This window comes from Varroa destructor, unplaced genomic scaffold (genome assembly GCF_002443255.2).
Source record: "Varroa destructor unplaced genomic scaffold, Vdes_3.0 BEIS01000002.1, whole genome shotgun sequence".
NCBI classification, from domain to species: domain Eukaryota; kingdom Metazoa; phylum Arthropoda; class Arachnida; order Mesostigmata; family Varroidae; genus Varroa; species Varroa destructor.
Window position 1 is genome coordinate 13,262,079 of NW_019211455.1, and position 13,363 is coordinate 13,275,441.

General features: G+C 40.2%; 1 long non-coding RNA gene across 2 annotated transcripts in view; it reads right to left on the minus strand.

The window, feature by feature from the left end:
- Positions 1-1,496: 1,496 nt before the first annotated feature.
- Positions 1,497-13,363, minus strand: part of LOC147757399 (uncharacterized) — a 15,832-nt gene continuing 3,965 nt past the window's right edge. For both annotated transcript variants that reach the window (XR_015321689.1, XR_015321688.1), the window contains 3 exons: positions 10,743-10,857; positions 9,672-9,739; positions 1,497-3,167 (listed from right to left, as the gene is read on the minus strand). This is a non-coding gene — a long non-coding RNA (uncharacterized LOC147757399). The remainder of the gene's footprint in view (positions 3,168-9,671; positions 9,740-10,742; positions 10,858-13,363) is intronic.

Genomic DNA, 13,363 nt, shown 5'->3' on the forward strand with positions numbered 1-13,363 from the left:
ATGTCGAAGGTACTACCTTATTTCAGCTATTTAGATTTTTCTTAACTAAATAACACCATCGAAACAAGGTCATAGAAACGCAACACTTTAATTTATTGAAAGCATTTATTCCAGTCCAACTCTAGTGCCACTGTTTGATTTCGCCGTAATCGTATCGAAGCCGCTGGGAGAAGTCTGTGTTCATTCGTGAAGAAACTGTATTCTCCCATTCAGCTGAAAAAGTTACGACAGTACCTCAAAAGCAATATATAAGTTGAACTTGTACAACAGAAGCTTTGCATCAATAGAATATTTTTATTTGTTTCTTGTTATTTCATCTGTAGACCCTCACAAAAGAACTGTTTTAGCGACTGTTGAACCACCTAACAGCCCTTGTGCTTCGCGTATATATTTTTTAACCTCACATTTTTTCCTGTTGAAACACATCAGTTTAGGTATGATAGCTCTTCTGTGTTTGCGTCTTCCGAAGACTAAATAGGGAAGACTGAGTCGGCTAAATTTTCTGACGATCTTAGAAGATATGGTCGACAACCATGAAAGTTCTCGATACAAGTAATATACACTAGAAGGTGCTGTCCTTATTACTGAACTATAATTTCGTCATGCTGCTAGACACACACACACACACACACACACACACACACACACACACACACACACACACACACACACACAGACACACATATTAAAAAAATGCCAATTAATTCGGCAAAAGAGCGCCGGTGCAAGCAAGGCTGATCCCGTAAACAAAGTGTCTCGCAGCTCTGATGCCAGGAAGGTAGCCGCTTCAAGTGCGCCACACCCAGCGGCCCCCAGCCCTAACGGCAGCAGCGTCTGCGGTGCCAGTGTACAGCTACTATGCAACAGCTCTGCTGCTAATCTTCGCGAAGTCCTATGTTCAATCGATTGCTCTATAGGAATCCGTCAACGATCATTTTTCTGCTGTTAATATTAACCACATCTTGTCGATGTCATCGGCGTATGGATAGTTTTATTTAAAGACGCGTTCCCTAGATGCTGGCCTACGAGCGCAGTATGTTAATTCTGCTTTACCGAATCATCTTATAGTGTTTCTAGTAAATTTTCTGAGATTTGTTACGATGAAACTTGACAAGGGTCCCCATAATTTATTTAATACTGCTATTGCCATCTCTGTTGTGTAGATGAAGTTTAAATAAATCCATCAGCGATTCTACTTTTTGACTCGTTCTTGAGCTGAGACAACACTATCATACAACCAGAATGAGGTCAACTTCAGGCGAATATGATGGTAAGCCATGAATCCCTGTTGTGCGGTATTTCGGCACCCCACAAATTCTATCAACATGAAATTCATGTTCTGCCTCACTATAAACGTTATTCTGTAAAGTGTCATTTTTTTTTTCTTTTTTGCAATTACCTACCTGTCTTTTCTCGCAATTAAAATAAGCTGAAACTAAAAAGAAAAGTAATTGATTTTCATATAATATAGTTTTTATAATAGATATATAGTCACAGCTTTTTACCTTCTGTTATTTATACACAGCCGTTGTTTGTTAACAGAGAACGATGTACATTTGAGTAAAATTTACTTCTGTTGGGTTACAGAGATGGGCGGACAACAAGGGCGGACCAGGGCTTGCTCAACACATTGGTCCGCCCTTGTTGTAGCTTAATACAGCTGAAAATTAACTAAAATTTTAGTTATCATATTTTTTACTGGCCTTAGAATATACGTTGTGCTGTGCCTCAAGTCTTTCTAACGTACAAGCAAAAGGACGTATATGCAGACATTGATATTTTGCCGTCAGCTTTTTCATCGAAAACTACACAACTATGCCCTTGTACCGAAATACAGTCTATGGAGCTGTAACTTATTTAGGACAAAAGCTGCTCGCCATTTGAATGTAATCTAATAATTCTGCCCGAAATATCCCACCAAATTTCATTACTGTATCCCCCCCCCCCTTTACTTTGAAAGTGTTTAGACTTTGAGAGACCTTATCCTCACACTTCGGCCAGTTCTAGGCCCGTATTTTCTGAACGGCATCTTATAGGCATAACAATACACTCGCGAATACCATTAGTGGCCATTGACAACAAATGACAGCGGTTTTTATGATCTAACCACCTTCTGGGACACTTTAGCTTTCCGAAGCGGGCCCAGCTGTGACACATTTGATTAGAACGTCGTTGATTAGCTTACTATTGTTGCCGTAGTCCCTACTTTGGTTACTTTTGTTCTGTAGTGGACCTTTTTCCGCGGTGTGATAAAATCAACGATGGATCAATATTAATTTTTTGTTTTTTTTATTAAAAGGATAAGCTATGCTGTCGCAATACGTGGCAAGCTATTATAACTTAGACAACGCGGATGATACAGTGGGCCCTTCGAGTACAATTGCCATCTCCGATGCCAGTAGAATTGAGATGAATAAATTTTTTTACACATAGTAGCGAATATTACGCTCAATTACCCCCCGCCTATGAGTACCGATTGAATAGGTGGCCCGTGGACGAACTCAAAATGGAGGAAAGGTCAAAGCACACTATGCCCACTGAAACTAGCTAGCTATAAAAGTCCCTTTTCGATTGAGGAATAATGAAATGTTTTAACATAATTTGTCACAGTTTGCGTATTCAATTGATTTTTACGTATGTAAGCAATAGAAATTGACTGGTAGTTACAATTTCGAGGGGTCTCAGTTCAATGAAAAAACGTAACGGGTGAATGTGTGTCACCTTTGAATATGTAATCTAATGGTGCCATTTCTTCAGCTTTTCAATGAATGTTCGACCGTCGTAGACTACAAAAGGAGCAGATAGATAGATAGATATGTAGATATACCATTTGGGAAAATCATACGGCGTCAAAGCTACGATAGACAGTCGTGTTCTAATCATTTTTGTAGTTGTAAATGGGTCGAATAGCCCATAGATGCCCCAAGCCAAGTACGGGGATATGAGCGAATCGACAAAGAATCCGTCGAACTTGTCCACCATTGGCGGCACTGGGAAGAGTCGAACCTTTGCGCATTCTACAGAGGGTTGAATCTCGTTGCCGAACAGGTTGTTTCAGACAAAGACGTTTGAAATCTTTGTTGCTGTCTTCTTATTGTTGCGGTTTTTGCCCGAAGTCCAGGAGAAGCAACGACGAACTGGATGGCCAAAAGCGCGGAGCACGATGTCTGGTGAGAGACGGTGAAGGAAGTTGTTAGTCAGCGCGTACGAAGAAATGATTTTTGCCTCCGACCCCCCACTTGCCCTCAAGTTCCCTCGTCCGTTTGGATCGGCACCCATTGGTCGGTACCGCAAGACGATTGTTGGTCATCTATTTTAACACATGATTTCACAAAGATAATTCATTGACTCGAAATTGGTCGCACGCCAAATGACGCGCTTTTGAGGGGGTTACTGATGGGTGCTGCAGATGAGGGTTCTACTGAAGCGAATAGCGGCCTAGTAGCAGGGGGTTCATTGCACTCGATGATGTCTCGTGGTCCCGCAGCCGTGCATTTCATAGTAAATGTGATAAAGCGCTTTTTTTCATTTGCGAGAAATTATTGTGGGTACGCAGGGACCCGAATTGCAAGATGGCTTTTGCTTAAGACAAGCATTGATTAAAACAACGCACTATAGCAGATAGATGTAAATTTAGAATCCAACTCAGTGAATTTAAATATTTCAGTCAAAACAAATTATCATCATTTAAGTGGTTCGAACTTTGTTAATATCGACCTGATAAGTTGTGAGTGAGTAACACCCACTGGGTACCGACACAAGCTTTTAGATATTTGACTACTCTAACAACCTCTTAGCAAAGTCTGAACAAGTCCTGTACTTATATTACTAATTTGGGAACTGATAATGTTTTTGCCGCTTCAGATTCGGCTATTTAGTGTAAGTATGTATTTATATATATACAATGTATAAGTATATACACGAACTGTCTTTGAACAGTATGTTATTTGACTGTTGGACGTCGTTCATTATTTCTCCATGGTCAATTGTGATATATTTTAGCTTAAACGTGATAATGATTGTTAAAGATAAATGATTGTGTATATGTAAACTGGCGGGTTTATTCAAACTTTACCACAATGTACGCGTATATTACAATACATGAAAAGAATCATTTAATTACATCGGCTTGAAATCGATGTCTTCTGAGGAGGATCGAATTGATGCTCTGACGTTGCGCGCGAAGGCTTAGAAAGGTGGAGAAGCGATATCGGAAAGCTGGAAACTGATGCCAAACTGATGGAAGCCGCCAGGGGGAAAAGTTAAAAGTGGACTAAAAGTGTAATGGATGACTTGTATTACTTCGCCCCTTTCCGGGACCCTCTAAGATCGCACAAAACTTTAAATCTAAAAGTCCAAATTGTATCTGCCCCCCGATGCCCCTCGCGCTGGCTCGGGCAATCAGGGGTTGGAGGCGCTACTGTCTCCAATAGCGCCTCCAACCTTGGTCTCTAATTCATCAAATATGCACGTTTATATATAAATATGTGTAGAGCTTAAAGTAAAGACACGTTTTTATTTCTACAAACTTATTGAAAAGAAATTAATCGATATTTGTAAGAGCCGGTTTTCTGAATAGACATAGTATGTTAACGGTGATAGTTATTTTATATAGAAATTCTAAATTTACTTTTTGTGTACACACGTGAACCTTTCTCTGTTCACATTATTATTTTTTCGTTATTTACGTATAAATTTACGTTGTCAATATAAATAGCATACGCTTTTATACAGTAAAAACTATGCTTTAAAACATATAACAATAATTTACTTGCACTCAACTACATACTAAGATGGGTAAGTGTGTTTCTGTTTATTTTATGCGCTGATATTCTAAACAGTCTTTATTCTTGCTTTTTGTTATAAATTTTTATCAATTTGTGCCAGTGTATATATTTGTCTAGAGGCGCATATACTTCAACTTTTATCTATACATATTTCATGAAAAATATAATCCTTTAAATAGAATTTGATTTTATTTAACAATCAAGTATATAAATTTTATTTTACATATATACTATCGGTCTTAACGATGGTGACGTAAAACCGTGTTGTATTATTTTAAATGGAACGAACGCTTCGTCGGTATCGTTGTCGCTGCATTTTTCTATGTTAGTTACTTGGCCATTATTATCTAGAAGATTGATTTTCGTTCAGTTTCGTTGTAGTTCTGCTATAAATAAACACGGATTGTGCATATCGATGCGCATGATTTTATGGATTCACCCATTTCAGTGCCCAGTCATCATGTTTGTGTGTTGGAACCCAACATAGTTAATGAGCCTTGAACGACATTGGAATAACGTTTGCAAAACCCCAACGGTGTCCAACTCAATGAACGTCTCAGTTGCTTTCCCTAAATGTCGCAGGGATGAAACTGTACCCAGGTAGAGAACGTAGTCAAGCATCTAGATAGGTCAGACAGAGCGTATTGCGTGCTCTCACATTCCCATACGCCCTGCAGACTATTTTACGGACCTTTAGTGTTGGGGTCTAAGATGTCCTGGTAGGTAACTGCTTCATACATCACTTTATTCACCTTACTTAGGAGAACAGAACAGTTACGGTTGGTCGAAACTCACACGCAGCCGCTTGCGTTTTTCAGCCCACTCAATGGCGTAAGTGAACCGATCTGTTGTTTTCGTCCGTCTTCGTTCACCTTTTCCTGTACATTGAGCCAACGTAGTGGTTACCGCAACTCACTTGGTGTCAGAAGTTAAGGCTCGCGAAGGACAAATTAATAAGAAAATCCGCATCGATTCCCCGATACGCGCAATTTCCATTTCAACCGTAACACGTACTAATAAGCTAAGTACTAACCAAGTAAGCAAAGCTTCGTATCGTACTGAGTTGTTCTTTCGGTGTGATGTCTTTGACGGTAATTGGGGTGTCATGGCGCTTATTTATGTAACGAGTATCGTACATACTATTGGCCCGTACTGTGTATGCCACAGGCGGAGCAAAAATTACAGGTATTTTATATTGTTTTTGATGTCTAGTTTTTGTTAATCTTCTTTTCTATCGTTGTTTCGATTGATAAATATACTGAATATGCAAACTGGCGATATCTCGCACTGACCTCGAAACGGATAAATCTCAATAGTGATGTTAGAATTGACCATCTAAGAGCGATGTGTGTTTTCGGCTCTAGAAGAAATCCGCGAGAGTCAGTCCTGTTAGCAGGCTCTGTTAGACTAACTACCTATCTTTCATTACTCCGCAAAGTTGAGCTCTTTAGTTACGAGGCCATGCAGAATGCGGTATCCGGTTTTATGCTAACCTGGCCATTTTACTGGATCCTTTCGTATGAACAACATAACTTCCTATCACGTAACATAACGACCCAGGGCAACTTTGTCATTGGGGTCTCACCTGTTAGCAAAAAGCCGCTTTCTATGGGCTCTGTTTTTATCCTCCTTTACCAGGCTACGCAACGCAGTATTGACATCATTGTGGAAAGATCTTCCGAGGGGTAATACAACGTTACATCCATGACTATCCGCTTCTTCTATAATAATTGGATATTTCAGTTCATGGTCCTCATGTAAACAGAAAATAACCCCGACTAAGTAGGACATAGGATGGATACTTCATTTCCAAAAAGTGTATTCAGGCGTAACAAGAAGCGCTTGCAGAAGCGAAACGCACGACAACAATTATATCATATAGCTTTTGGTAGACAAGGGTTTATTTACAGAATGAACCCCATCGGTTTTTAAAGGGTGAAGATAAACATAAATTCAATTATTTAAAGATGCTCATACTTCGGCGCTTGACAAGTAGAATTGCTCACACTTTATTAAGCTACATAAGGTCTATAATAATCTACTTGCATAAACTATTCCCTATTTTACAAGTCGCTGTCTGACAACAGCATTAGTTCAGTAGCTGTTTATTTATATATTATAGTAGTAGTTTATTATAATCGATCTCGAACGGTGTATGATGAAGAATCAAACGATTACATCTTTATGTTGCGCTAATAGACCTTTGATGCTGCTCGCATCGGTAGCTTGTGCACTGAGGACGGCGCCGTTTCCTTTGGAATGCGGTCGTCCTTAAATCCGTGTGTACTACTTCTTGCTTCTGATATAAACGATAGATTTTCTTCACTGATTACCTGAAAGACTGCCCCACTATCAGATAAGCCGGCAAAGCTCCCTAACCCAGCGTTGCGCTCTAAAAAGCAAACATATTTAGTGATCAACCTCGTTCCAACATTATTGAATCACTGCCGCATTGATTATTGGCAAAATCAATTTCGATAATGGCTAGTGTAGGCAGCTAGTTCATATACCTATTGAGCCAACAGAGTGACAGTAACGGGTTCGACTCCCGGTGTCGAATTGATTTTCAGCGTAACGACAAAATGATGGTTCGGCGTGCCATCTTGCATCACCGATTCAACTTCGGAACACTTGTTTGTTAATATCCGATCAGAGAGCCGAGAAGGTATGGAGGTAAACCAATGATGCTTGTGCGCCGCTAAGGAGATCGCCGCATTTACTGGTGACTACCACAGTCGCTTGTAGGCTGACCGACGTCGCCTGGGCTCTCTATTTATATTGGACACGCACCATGTCGCGTCCAGAATAATTAGCGAACACGTTTATACACACTTACGCCATGTTTATATAAACGATAAGCTAATACCCACTGAAAAGCGGAAGGCCAACGGGAGGCTGAAGCGTGTGAAGACAACGATAACGACAACAACGAGGGATCAAGCGCCATGCAAAATGTAAATATCGTGTAAACAACAGACAGATTTCCCTCGCAAGTCAGAGTCCTCGTACTTCTTTTCTCGTTGGTGAAGAGAGATGATCCACTCCTGTATGGATTTTGCATGCGCTTCTCTGCTTGTTAGCTTCTGCCATGTATAAATAGGGTCCACTATCGAGGTTCTCATTCATATCGCTAGTGGAACAACCGTCAGCATGGAGGCTGTAAGTTCTTATGCCTGTTTGTCCTGACCTACGTAGATAGCAGCTCTTCTAAAAACTAATCTAAGTTCTTCAAACAATTCGAGTTGATTAATATGTCTGTGTCCTTTAACGTAGATGCTATAGCAATGGGCCGAACATTTTACAGACAGGAGAGTCTTAACAAGCGGCAAACTCCTGCATAGCCATTTACTTAACTTAGTGCCAATGTTCACGTTTGATTCCAATCGGCTAACTTCTTTTTGGTTGTAGACCGTTGTGCTCGTTCTTTCCGCTCTTGTGGGGTCTATTTTCGGCAGCGTTTTGAAGGCCGCAACCGGGGGTGCCTATGATCTCTCCACCGGGCAGTATTCTTCTGTTATCAACGAACACGTCTTCAACTCGGCTCCCATCGCTAGCCATGTAGGATACGGACTCGGGTATGGTGCACCCGTCGATTACGCTATTCCGTTCGGGTATGGTGCTTCTCATTTAAGTGCTCATTCTGCTCAATTCTCCTTGGCTTGACTGGCGATCAAAGCCGCTGTTGAAATTGATCGTATCGAATTGGTGTGCCTCGAGATTGTGGTTTACTGCGTTAAACATCGCTCGTCGTATACTTTCAAATAAAAGTATCAAGTAGTATTGAACTCGAAGGTTTTTAATTCACCCTAGGTGATTGAGCAGTATGCGTTCACTATTCAACTGTTTCACGAAACAGGACCTATTATCGGCATCGAATAGTTCGCGTGTAATCATCATACAATACTTAGTTCTGTATCAGTTGGCCTAATGAACAGTCACTATGATACCGCAACCTGCAAATCTATTTAGCGGTGAGAATGCACTCGAGAGATGCTGATTATGCAATCGATACGGTAATTATACTGAGCAGGTATTGACCGCAAACAATAAATCATTGTTTAACTAGCAAAGTATAAACTCAGTCAAAATTTATAGAGCCAAGGGTCCTCGTTCGTATTCGTGAATGAGATACTGCGTGCGGCCTATGATTCCAGCACGAGCACTTGATAAGCGTTATTTGCAACTGTGTAGCTCTAATTTTTTGACGAGACCTACGCTATATGTGCAGAGTGAAACTTATCGGGCTACAACATTATTCATAAAATCTTGATATCCCAATCTGATGTCACCTGAGGCAAGAGCATCGCGAAGTCCCCGAGGGCATGACTTGTCTAGGAGTGCAAGGTAAGCCTATGTTATGTTGCGTGTACTAACTACATAACACTCAGCGCACCACAATTTCTCCCTAAAAATAATTTAAGACTATTCAGGATTTAGACGGTTGAGTATGCACCGATCCATAGAAACGTCCGACTGAGGCAACGAGGCTTTCGGGTATGCTTGTGGTTTTCACTATTGAGAAGACGAGTGGTTATGAAGTGTACGCAGTGCACGGATCCATAGCTATGGCAGAATTGTAGATGGAGTACAAGCAACTATGATGAAGACAGCTAATTCGGGTCATAAACTGAAACTTCATGTCTCTTCATTTGAAGCCATGATATATCTAAATACACATAGAAAGTGCTTGTAGACGTAACGTAATGTTATACATCTATACCATGAGTATTGCCCCGGTCTTTTGAGAGAAGCAAAAGCTAAGCAAATTTACGTCGGATCAGCAACGTAGCATTTGCGCGACGTCTTTTCCAGGTCCCATGCGTAGGCTCGTAAGTATCTATTTGACTACGTGCAAAATTACAAAATAAAAGCTCTTCCAGTTACCTTTAAGCAAGAATGAAGTGTCTGACCGACTGATGATTTCGCTCGTCTTCAGTGAGCTTCAAACGAATCTGAAAATGAGATGACGCTTACTTTCTGTTGCCTATGTTTGTTAGCAATGGTCAATCCTTGATCACTCGGGCTTTTTCTCCGTAATAAGGCGTTTGTTATTTTACAGCTTTTATCAAGAGAACAGAACATGAATATTTTTTCCAATTAACCGTTGGCTGAATCGCTGCAATAACGATCTTTTTGAATTCATGTCATGCCGTTTTTGCCAAGTTGTTTCCTATTAGAAAATTGTGTCAATTTTAACAATGATAGTCTCTGAGCTTCCTTTTTAACAACAAAATATGTCAATATGTAGCCAGAGATTACTTGGTCAGAAATGTTTAACAGTTGTAGTTTCTTGCGGCTTAATTGGCGCGAGCTGAGCTTCTGGCCGTTCAAATGGCCAACTAAGTAGACAATCTATTTTCCAAATTATCGTCAGGCAACGAACTTGCTAAGGTGGCTGAACTCGATCACCTTTCGAATAATTTGATTTAGCCAGTAGTGCACTTGATAGGATTTACAGGATCAGGTCATTTGAGTCGTACCTTTCATGGGTTACACAATGTTAGCATGCGTCGATTAGTAAATAAAGACTTTTCGTCATTCTTCAGTCATGCAAATTCGCTGTTGCAAATGAGCTCGAGCTCATTAACTGCACGTTTCTTCACACCGAAGACACACGAATACCATAAATAAATACTACTAATAATGCTATAGTATCTAATTGACCTCTTTTAAGAAGAATCTTGTAAATTTTTGCTGTCTTACTTCGTACACCAGACTCATGCGTAGTTTTTGGCTTTACCACACTCTTATTGTGGTAAAGAGGATTTAGTTGAAATTAAAAAATGCCTATGGACTGCCGTAAACGGATATACCCTTCATACTACACGTGAGCCTTCAGCTGCAGAAACAGCGCCTAGTTTTGTGAATTACTAAGTCTATAGGATATTGCAGGGGCATCCAACAATACGTTATTACTATCCAGAATATTGACTTAAAAACTGACTTCTAACTTACATGATATCAGTTAGTTCCTTAGCTGATTTCCTACCACGATGCCCATGCACAGAATATTTGACTCGTTACTGAGCAACACGACGATGCGTATCAATATGACATAAGTCGACGTCACCTAAAAATAGAACATTTTTCTTAGTTCGTCCTTTACCTAGCAAACTTTTTGGCGATCATTTGGGACGATATAATGAAGTTTCAGAACTTACTACGACATCGCTTCCCAGTACAGATAGTAAGTTTATTTGGCATGTCTACAGACTGATCTAACCCGCAAATCCAGCGTTTATGAAGTTGGCAGTGTCGCTCCTATTCTTACAGATCGGAAGGATCGCCTGGCGTTGCTCATATCTGTGGGCTTTTCATATATACCGCGCGTTCAGCTCCTCTAACAAACACACACACACACACATAAATAGACACACACGTGTTACAAAACGAACATAATCCGCTCACGTCCAGTGAACGGATGTGAAGGCCTTTGGAACGTTTCTACCGCGTTCTGATGATCGGGGCAAGCCAATGGCGTGGCTATTTATGGAAATAAAAGAAGCAAGAAAATTAGCTTTTTATCTAAGAAAGATCTCTACCTTAAAAATAGTACTACAGAAGCGCAAAAACGTCCAGAGAAAGAAGAATGGATAAAAACAAACTCGGCCGTAACGTAAGACGTGGAGGAAGACGTTACGTGGCTGACCCTTCATTCAGGCCTTGCCGTATCGCTAGGCTTCCACAAAACAGTGTGTTGATTTATTCATGCTACAGAGTCTGAATGAAATGCCTGTATTATATCTCTGTTTATAGTACAAACTGATACGCAGAGGTACTATGACACAATGTACGTGATCGTGACCTTAGACTTGTTTTGTTAATAGTTTCAACATATCTGCTAAACTACAGGACTATTTTGGTACGCAACGGGCTGACAGTTGAAAATAGCTCTCGGCATAGCAATAAGTTAGCGTATTGCAAGACAAATTGGAAGTTCAATCGATAATGTACTAATAGGCCACCGTTAATAGTGGATGCAGCCTTATAAAAATGTTTAACTTTCAGCAACGGACGAAATGGTTTTTCCAAATAGTTCGTTGAATGGGCCACTGAACTTTATTCAGGGTGGATTGGGAACAGGCATGTGGCGGTGGCAGTTTCAGTTTACTTTTAGAATTATACAGTTTTTAATAATGCTGTTTTAAATTGACTGTCGAAGCTTTGCATAAGACGGTGAAGACAGCGAAGGGCCGATTACCTATGCTGAAGGCCCTGTTTGTTTGAATCATAACTTAGAGATTTTTCGGATGTGCAAAAAGTTCGTAGCTGTACAGAAACAGTTTGATGAAGTTCAAGGGCAATCACTTTTGACGGTTCCACTAATTTTTTAATTTCACAAAACATTTACGAATCTTTAATCATGACAATCGTTTTTTAAAGCTTACAGGATATTTAGGAGGAACCAGGTTGTTTCCGTAATCCCGTAGTAGTAGTAACGTGTTTGCCTACTGAACTAACCTATAGGGATATGTGAAATGGCTCTAATTCGAAATCGACCGTATTTGTTCTATGTCGGCCATTAGAAACAATTCTTAACGTTAGCACAATGGGAAAACAAACTAGATATATTTGTTTAGATTGGTGTAGTATCGCTGCACTGTTCACACAGATGCTGTTTCTCAAGACACTGAGGCGGGCAATGGCATGGACCCGTTCTTGTTTGATCTGCATTTAGAGGCAGGGCTTCATGTCACCAATCAGCCTACCTAGTCAAAGATATCCTCTAGAAAACCCACCTTTGTCTCGAAACCAATCTTATTTACCAAAATTTTCGATGGATAGGTGATTAAATTAACGAAACGTGCGCAGAGGTCTAGCATCATTATCGACTTGGTGAGTTTCTCACTATAGAATATCACGGATCCGTGCTTCAAACCTAGTGAACGATGTACCGCATAACGAGTGAACGAGACCTTTAACCTAGCTAAATCTCTCCGACTTTGGGTTTCCGGCTCTCATTATTCATTTGTCTATTTTACCCCACTGAATAAGAATGGAGAAGGAAGACATAGGAATACACATATTAAAATTGGAAAAAATCCAACAAACGGACTACTCCATATTTCTCGTTGTCCGAAGAAGTTCTTTATGCAAACAGTCTCAAACATCGTAAACAGGTATAATCTTGCGTTACAATATGTTGATTCTTGTATTCCCAATGCAACTGTCGTGTTATTTCTACCCCCGAATTACACGGCGTGGGACGCGCTGGACCCACACCAGGCTATTTTTTATAGGCCCTCTTCAAGCTATATATCTCCTATGGATTTCTCACCGTGCTTCAGGCGACGCCTCAAAGGTGTGAGTTTTACTCGACATCAACGTACTGTCGAAGTTAATAAACAAACAGATGATTTGCTGGTATTAGATATCCTGTGTCACTCCAATCAATCTAAAAATTTTGAGAACTTGGTCGTCACTCATCATTTCGATCTGAGTCAAAGTGGTTCACGATCCTTTGTTAACGCATAGAGTTGGTTTGTATTATAGAACAAATTCTATATATAGTTTTTAGGTCACTGAGTATGAGATGTAACATCTTCTTCGAACTTTTAGGCTTCAATGTATATATA